Genomic DNA, 9334 nt, shown 5'->3' with positions numbered 1-9334 from the left:
CCTCCCTCCCTCCCTTGTCTCTATTCTTGCAAATCGTAGGTGTTTTGAATAAAATAGAAGTAAGAAAATTTAGGGTAGAACTAGGGTAGTAGAATTTTTAGCAACTGTTTAATAGAAATAATTTATTTACTAAGTGATTAATATAACTAGTTTATTTATATTAAGTTTTTAATAGAACTAGTTTATTTAGTAAGTGCTTAATAGAACTACTTTATTTATAGTAAGTTCTTAATAGAACTAGTTTATTTAGTAAGCAGTTAATAAAACTAGTTTATTTAGTAAGTAGTTAATAAAACTAGTTTATTTAGTGTTAGCATTATATATAAGATATTTTCAAATGTTTTTTCTCATATTTTGAACCATTCAATTGCAATGACCATTGATAAGTGGCCTATGTTTTGTCGGAGTGTTGATTAATTTCTGTTCCGGCAAATTTCAGGCGTTCGGTATGTCCTTTTTTAGCAAAGGTCATGCCGTCGAGTTATAATCTTTGAATTTTGAACACATGAGATGTATGATGACGATGGGATCCTGGAGTGTGGGTACTTATACGATAACCGTGGTGTGTGCGACAAGTTTCCTCACCTGCAAAATGATAGGTTTTTCACCATGAAGCTGGAAGAGGCCTTCGATGTTTGTATAGTACGCAACGACAAACATTTTATCATAATAAATATCATCACTTGTGCTTCTTTTGTTCAACGTGTAATTTATAGATTGTTTTCAATTCGACTAGTACATCCTGTGCCATGCTAGACCATATGTATTAGAGAAGCTTGGTTTTGGTTTAGATGACTTTGAGAATGTGGAGACGAGGAGGGCTCACTTAAGAACTAAACATGGTTATGAGTTTCTGGTTAAGTTCTAGAATGCGGTCGATCGCTCCAATTTCGATTGCTCTAATTTGGAGGGTCTCTGCAAGGCATATGGATTTGAGGAGGGAATGCGAATAAGATTTGATATTCATCCTGAAGATTATTATTATGATGATAATATCGACATCTGGGTGGATGTGGATATGCCTCCAATTTTACCTAGATGTGAGTTTGTCAAACTAATTTGTTAAGTTCAGTAATTTATGTTGTTAATTTAAAAATATTTGGTGTTCGTCCGTACTAAACTTATTTATTTATAATTGTCATCTTATTTCTTATCTTCAAGAAATACTCGGAAGGTAGTAGACAACACATACTACAGCTATGACTCCAAGCTTAATTGTGAGGAGAAAGGTTATCTTGCTCATTCATAGAAGATGTTGAGGCCTTCAAAACCAGTCACTCTATCAGCCAAAATTATACTAGATACGTGCCACTAGTCCATAAATTGCTTGATGGTAACTTCATTGCCAAAAACTTGGTAAGATTTTGTTAATGATGGTAACTTCATTGCATACATTATTCTTAAGTAAACTACATTGCTAACTATATATGTTACTATTTAATTTTTGAACAGAGGCTCCCAAAGCAGGTTGTGCCTGACATGCTATGTACCGAAGGTGATATGCATATGGTTAGCTTACGACCAACTCCTTCGGAGGCTTACCATACTGCATACTCGATTTCTTCAAATGATGGAAGGCTCAAAATCAAAGAATGGAGCAAAGTGATGAATGCGCACACGCAAATAATTGGAGAAAAAATGAATGTGCGCAAGCCACAAATTGGAGATAGGATTATGTCCATTCTCCATTATGGTGAAGGACCGGTTTATCTGTTTTATGGTATTTTAGCTAGGAGAGGGGAGTAGGTCCCAAGTATTAAGAACAGTTAGTTAGTGTTTATTATATATGACTACAATGTCTTAGACTTGATGGTGATGCTGAGTATGATTAGTGATTATGAGTACTATGATGATGATGATGATGAGGAGTTATTATTATAACTAGTGACGAAGTTGTTATATGATGTCTCATCATGGACGAAAATGATGATTATGAGGAGTTATATGACAATGATATATTATGATGATAAGTTGTTAATGATATTATGATGATGATGGTAAGTTATTATGTCATTGGGTGAAAGAACCGCGGATTAGTTTCAAATGGATGGATCCAAAGTGACCATTGGTTACTTTGGATCCATGCACTTGAAACTAATCCAAGGTTATTTCACCTAGTGATTTAATAACTCATTATGATGTTAAAACAATCTCTAAATTGCTACTGTATGAAAAATTGTATACAGGTGTATGAATACGGCCTAAAATTCAAAAGAAATGGAATACGGAATAACAATAGTAGCAGTTGTTCTTGAAAGCGCTACTAGTAATTAGGAGTAGCGATTGGCATGGAAAGCGCTACTACTAAGAAGATATATCAATAGCGCGTGCCAGTCGGCGCTACTGCTAAGCTTTAGCTGTAGCGCCTTATCAGTAGCGCACTTACCCGTGCTACTGATAGGCCAAAAACCAGTGCTACTGCTAGGCTTTTCCCTAGTAGTGGTCGGCCATGGCGGCAGTGGAGTGGCGGCGGATCGGTCAACGGAAGAGAGGCTCCGACGCACCCCTACCTGGCGTGCCAAATGTCAGATTTCGGGTTCCGCAAACCCTTGAGAGGTTCGAACTCTGGGGTTCATGCGGAGATCTCAACCTACCCAACCTGCCAACTTGCGAACCTCACAGCCTATCACGTCGACCTCGAAGGGAAAGGAAGACATGACAGTTTACCCAGGTTCGGGCCACCTTGCGGTGTAAAACCCTACTCCTGCTTTGTGGTGGATTTGCCTCGAGGGGTTAAGGAACAACTAGTACAGTGGAGAACAGCCTCAGGAGGCGTGTTCTTGAGCTCAAGTGAGGTGGTGAGGTGGTGAGGTGGTGAGGGTGGAATGGATTTGATCCCACCTCCTTTGGTGGTGGCTAGGTCCTATTTATAGTGGCCTTGGTCCTCTTCCCAAATGTAGGTGGGAAGGGATCCCACAACGGCCAAATTTGAAGGGAGACAACAAGTACGTCCTATCCTGACTAAAGTGGTCTTTGCCTGCAAAAGCCACTGGTCGTGACGCTGCGGTGGGCTCGGCGGTGACCTCCGCCCTGCCATCCTAGCGGTCTTGGTCTTGTTGCACCAGTATGGAAACCTTTGGTTGATTCCTCGGGACTCTGCGCCTGCTGCTTGCCTCCTATGCACCGAAGGGGAAACTGGTACTCTGCGCCCGCCTAGCGCCCGCCTGGCCTTGGTCGTCATGGCTCACGTCAGCCGAACCTTGCGAGGTGCACCTTGCATAGAAATCTCCGCTCCTCGGGAGCCCGCCTGAGGGGGGAGATCCCCTTGGAGGTCTTGGCGTCATCCGCCTCGCGAGGCTTGGCCCCTCGCAAGGGTATTGAGTTGTTGAGGCTGAAGCTGGGCCATACCAGGCCATCGACGGAGCCATGCCGTGGGCCGTAGGCAGGCAAGTCTGGGAACCCCCGTATCCAGAACACCGACATCTTCTCATATACTCTTGCCATGCTTGCTTGAAATGTATGGTGAATGTTTGAAATTGTGCTAATCTCCAACCTCATCTTGAAAAGCATTAAAACTGCTACCTTTACTTGTTGAGAGTCTAATCCCCCCTCTAGACACCTCTTCTCGATCCTTTCAGAGGTACTTCCAAGCCTAAGAACATCCAAGCATCATACCAGAACAGTGCAGAATCTCCCATGTTTATGGTCACCATAGAATGCAATCTAAAGGCATCATTGATTTTGATGATGTCTCTCCACCAACAAGAATGACATAACACTATCCCATGAGGGACAACCCCATCATAATAGGTGTTTTAAATGAGAGAGACCCAGGGGATGTCTGCTTTGTTATAGAATTTGTTTAGATGCTTGGTGAGGAGCGCTCTATTTTGGATGTTGAGATTAACAATTCCCATGCCACCTTTGTCTTTAAGTCTACACACTAAAGTCCAGGCTGCTAAAGACCGTCTAGGAGTATCAGAGTTGCCCCTCCACAAACACTGCCTCATTATTCTTTCTATTTGCTTGATGATACCAGCTGGCAAACATAAGCTGCATAGAAAATATATGGGCAAGGAAGACAGAACTGATTGGAGCAACTACAATCTGGTCCCCTTATTCAGAAGACATGAGCTGGCACACAGTCTTCTCTCAACTCTGTCTACTACTGGCATTAAGTCTTGTATCCTTGGCTTGGTAGTACCTACAGGTAACCCAATATAAGTAAATGGAAGGGTTCCAACCTGGCATCGAAAAACAACAGCCAATCTCGATGTTTTTGCCTCATCCACATTTATAGGCAAAATACATGATTTATGAAAATTGCCTTTGAGTCCAGTGGAGGCATGAAAGTCCGAAAGCATTTCTTTGAGAGCTAAAAGCTGAGAGTCCATAGCAGGCACAATTAGGAGTGTATCATCAGCATATTGGACTATAGGAAAAATCCTTATCATGAGTTTGAATAGGCAATGAAATTTCCCCATTTCTCAGCATGTTGTTGACCAAAGTTAGTAACAAATCAGCTACCAGAATAAACATCAAAGGGGAGAGGGGGTCCCCTTTTACAAATGAATTGTTTTCTAGGCACCCCATTCAATATGACAAAGGAAGTGCCAGAGGATAATAACTCTTTGATCCAACCAATCCATTTCTTATCAAAGCCCTTGTGATGCAGAATATTAAGGATAAGATCATGCTCAACTGTGTCAAAAGCATGGGGAAAATCCAATTTGACAATTAAAATTGGTTTCTTTGACTTGTGTCACTGATGTATATATTCTAGTGTCCAAGCAATGCAATCCTAAATGGATCTTGATTTCAAGAATCCATATTGGTTTTGGTGAATGCATTTGAGAATAACCCTCTATATCCTATTTGCTAGAAGCTTAGTTAGAAACTTCAAGAAGGTATTCATCAAGGAAATGGTATGAAGTCATTGGGGCCCTCTGGTGATAGCTTCTTGGGGATGAAGGTAATCAGGGACCCATTGATGGCGCTAATTGTTATTTTTCCATCATAAAAATCTTGGAATAGCTGCAGAAAGTACTGTTTGACAATATACCAGCATCTTTTAACAAACAATCCAGTGAAGCCATCAAGCCCGGGAGCCGTGTCAGTGGACAGGTGTTTAAGAACTTCATTTATCTCATCTTCAGTGAAAGGTGCAGACAGGTTCTCAAGCCCATCCACTGTATCAATCAAAGCTGATAAATCAAACTCCATATCAATCCCCTTAGAAACACCCATTCTTTCCTCGAAAGTGCCCCACAGCATGCCAGCCATCTGTTGGTGATCTGAAACTATATCTCCAACATCATTTTGCAAGGAAGAAATAGAATTTCTCCTATATCTTTTCGTGGCCATGGCTTGGAATTTTTTGAATTTTTCTCACCAACTTTAATCCATCTAATAGTAGATCTCTGTTTCCAATATACGTACTATAAATGGAGAAGGTCCTCAATGTGCAGCTTTACAATTTTTTTGAAACTAAATTCAGGTCTTGTTAAGGGACTTAACTCCTCAAGATTATCAAAAGATAAAACCACCTCATTGCATGCCTCAATTTCCATCTTTAGTTTAGACAAACTAATGTACCATTGCTTCAGGTCATATCTGAGCTTCTTGAACTTTTCAGTGAGCTTGGCAGCAGCATTTCTATTTTTGGTGGGAGCATTCCATGATTGTTTCAGACATTCAAAGAAACCAGACATATCCACCCAATAGTTCTCAAAACCTGAAAATTTTGGACTTGGGAATAGATGTAGCAGTGGAAACCACATAGAGCACATGATCAGAAGCAGTTCTTGCTAAAGGGTGTACCATTGTGCTAGGGTAGTCATTGATCCATGTGGAGGAAGTGAAGAACTAGTCAAGTTTCTCAAGAAGAGGAGTTTCCTGCATGTTGGACCATGTGTAAGATCTTCCTTTAAAGGGAAGATCAAGCAAACCTAGATGGCCAATTATCTCATTGAAAAGGAAAATATCATTTATATCCCCTCCTGGCAAGTTTCTATTTTCAGGAGATCTAATAAAATTAAAATTTCCCACTAGAAGCCAGTTAGAATCCACTGGAATTTCCAAATTATACAACCACTGAACAAATTCATCTCGAAGAGGTCCTTGGCAGGGCCCATATACATTAACCAAAGTCCACTGACTTGTATTATGGACAGATGTAAAAGAAACCACAATTCCATATGGCTTAATATCGACTAAAGTGCTAGAGATCACATTAGAACACCACAACACAAGGATGCCACCAGAAGCCCCCACAGATGGGGAGTAGAAAAATTTATCAAATCTCCTTGAGCAGAATTTCCAGATGGCTCTCTGGTCGAAGAAATCACATTTTGTTTCCTGCAACCAAATAATAGAACAATGACTTTCTTCAATTTTAGCTCTAATAGTTCTTTGTCTGTCCTCTGAATTTAAACCTCTAACATTCCAACAGAGCACCTTCCAATCTCTTGTTTGTTGTGAATTCATTAAAAAACAACAAGAGAAAACCAGAGATAATAGTCCACTTCATAATGCTACCTCTTGAGCAGGCGTTGGTTCTCCCTTGAAGAGGAAAGGGTGATGCAACAAAGTAGCGTAAGTATTTCCCTTAGTTTTTTAGAACCAATGTATCAATCCAGTAGGAGGTTACACGCAAGTCGCCTTGTACCTGCACAAACAAATAAGAACCTTGCAATCAACGCGATAAAGGGGTTGTCAATCCCTTCATGGCCACTTGCAAAAGTGAGATCTGATAGAGATAATTAGATGAATATTTTTGGTATTTTTGTTGTATAGATGGAAAAGTAAAGATTGCAAAATAGTAAAAGAGGTGCAATGTAAATAAAAGAGATATAATACGATGGAAAAGCGACCCGAGGCCATAGGTTTCACTAGTGGCTTCTGTTAAGATAGCATATCTTACGGTGGGTGACCAAATTACTGTCGAGCAATTCATAGAAAAGCGCATAGTTATGAGAATATCTAGGCATGATCATGTATATAGGCATCACATCCGTGGAAAGTAGATCGAAATGATTCTGCATATACTACTATTACTCCACACATCGACCGCTATCCAGCATGCATCTAGAGTATTAAGCTCATAAGAACAGAGTAACGCATTCAACAAGATGACATGATGTAGAGGGATAAACTCAAGCAATATGATATAAACCCCATCTTTTTATCCTTGATGGCAACAATATAATACATGCCTTGCTGCCCCTGCTATCACTGGGAAAGGACACCGCAAGATTGAACCCAAAGCTAAGCACTTCTCCTATTGCAAGAAAGATCAATCTAGTAGGCCAAACCGAACTGATAATTCAAACAGACTTGCAAAGATATCAAATCATACATATAAGAATTCAAGGAAGAATCAAATATTGTTCATAGATAATCTTGATCATAAATCCACAATTCATCGGATCTTGACAAACATACCGCAAAAAGTATTACATCGAATAGATCTCCAAGAAGATCGAGGAAAACTTTGTATTGAGAATCAAAGAGAGAGAAGAAGCCATCTAGCTAATAACTATGGACCCGAAGGTCTGTGGTAAACTACTCACACATCATCGGAGAGGCTATGGTGTTGATGTAGAAGCCCTCCGTGATCGATTCCCCCTCCGGCGGAGCGCCGGAAGAGGCCCCAAGATGGGATCTCACGGGTACAGAAGGTTGCGGTGGTGGAAATAGGGTTCCGTGGTGCTCTTGGATGTTTTCGGGGTATATGAGTATATATAGGCGAAAGAAGTAGGTCGGTGGAGCCACGAGGGGCCCACGAGGGTGGGGGGTGTGCCTACCCCCTGGGCGCGCCCTCTTACCTCGTGGCTGCCTCGTAGCTTCCTTGACGTCCACTCCAAGTCTCCTGGATTGTATTTGTTCCAAAAACGATTCTCCCGAAGGTTTCATTCCGTTTGGACTCCGTTTGATATTCCTTTTGTATGAAACACTGAAATAGGCAAAAAAAACAACAATTTGCACTGGGCCTCCGGTTAATAGGTTAGTCCCAAAAAATAATATAAAAGTGCATAGTAAAGCCCATTAAGCATCCAAAACAGATAATATAATAGCATGGAACAATCAAAAATTATAGATACGTTGGAGACGTATCAAGCATCTCCAAGCTTAATTCCTGCTTGTCCTCGAGTAGGTAAATGATAAAAACAGAATTTTTGATGTGGAATGCTACCAAACATAATTTTCAATGTAATTCTCTTTATTATGGCATGAATGTTCAGATCCAAAAGAGTCAAGATAAAAGTTTAATATTGAGATAAAAATAGTAATACTTCAAGCATGCTAACCAAGCAGTTTATGTCTTATCAAAATAACATAGCGAAAGAAAGCTTATCCCTACAAAATCATATAGTTTGTCCATGCTTCATTTTCGTCACACAAAATGCTCCCATCATGCACAACCCTGGTTTTAGCCAAGCAATTGGTTCATACTTTTTAACGTGCTTCAGCCTTTTAAACCCTCATGCAATACATGAGTGTAAGCCCTGGACATAGCACTAGGGGTGGAGTAGAGTATGATGATAGGGATTATGTGAGAAAACAAAAAAGGTGATAGTCTCACATTGACAGGGCTAATCAACGGGCTATGGAGATGCCCATCAATTGATGTCAATATGAGGAGTAGGGATTGCCATGCAACGGATGCACTAGAGTTATAAATGTATGAAAGCTCATAAAAAAGAAACTAAGTGGGTGTGCATCCAACTTGCCTGCTCACGAAGACCTAGGGCATTTTGAGGAAGCCCATCATTGGAATATACAAGCCAAGTTCTATAATGAAAAATTGCCACTAGTATATGAAAGTGACAAAATAAGAAACTCTCTATCATGAAGATCATGGTGCTATTTTGAACCACAAGTGTGGAAAAAGGGTAGTAACATTGTCCCTTCCCTCTTTTTCTCTCATTTTTTATTTGGGCTTCTTTGGCCTCTTTTTCTTTTTCTTTTTGCCTCTCTTTTTTTATTTCGTCCGGAGTCTCATCCCGACTTGTGGGGGAATCATAGTCTCCATCATCCTTTCCTCACATGGAACAATGCTCTAATAATGGAAATCATCACACTTCTATTTATTTACAACTCGAGAATTATAACTCAATACTTAGGACAAAATATGACTCTATGTGAATGCCTCCGGCGGTGTACCGGGATATGCAATGAATCAAGAGTGACATGTATGAAAGAAATATAAAGGTGGCTTTTCCATAAATACGATGTCAACTACATGATCATACAAAGCAATATGACAATGATGGAACGTGTCATAATAAACGGAACGGTGGAAAGTTGCATGGCAATATATCTCGGAATGGCTTTGGAAATGCCATAATAGGTAGGTATGATGGCTGTTTTGAGGAAGATATAAGGAGTTTTA

This window comes from Triticum dicoccoides, chromosome 4B (genome assembly GCF_002162155.2).
Source record: "Triticum dicoccoides isolate Atlit2015 ecotype Zavitan chromosome 4B, WEW_v2.0, whole genome shotgun sequence".
NCBI classification, from domain to species: Eukaryota; Viridiplantae; Streptophyta; class Magnoliopsida; order Poales; family Poaceae; genus Triticum; species Triticum dicoccoides.
The sequence above is the reverse complement of the archived record's forward strand: the minus strand, read 5'-3'. Positions refer to the sequence as shown.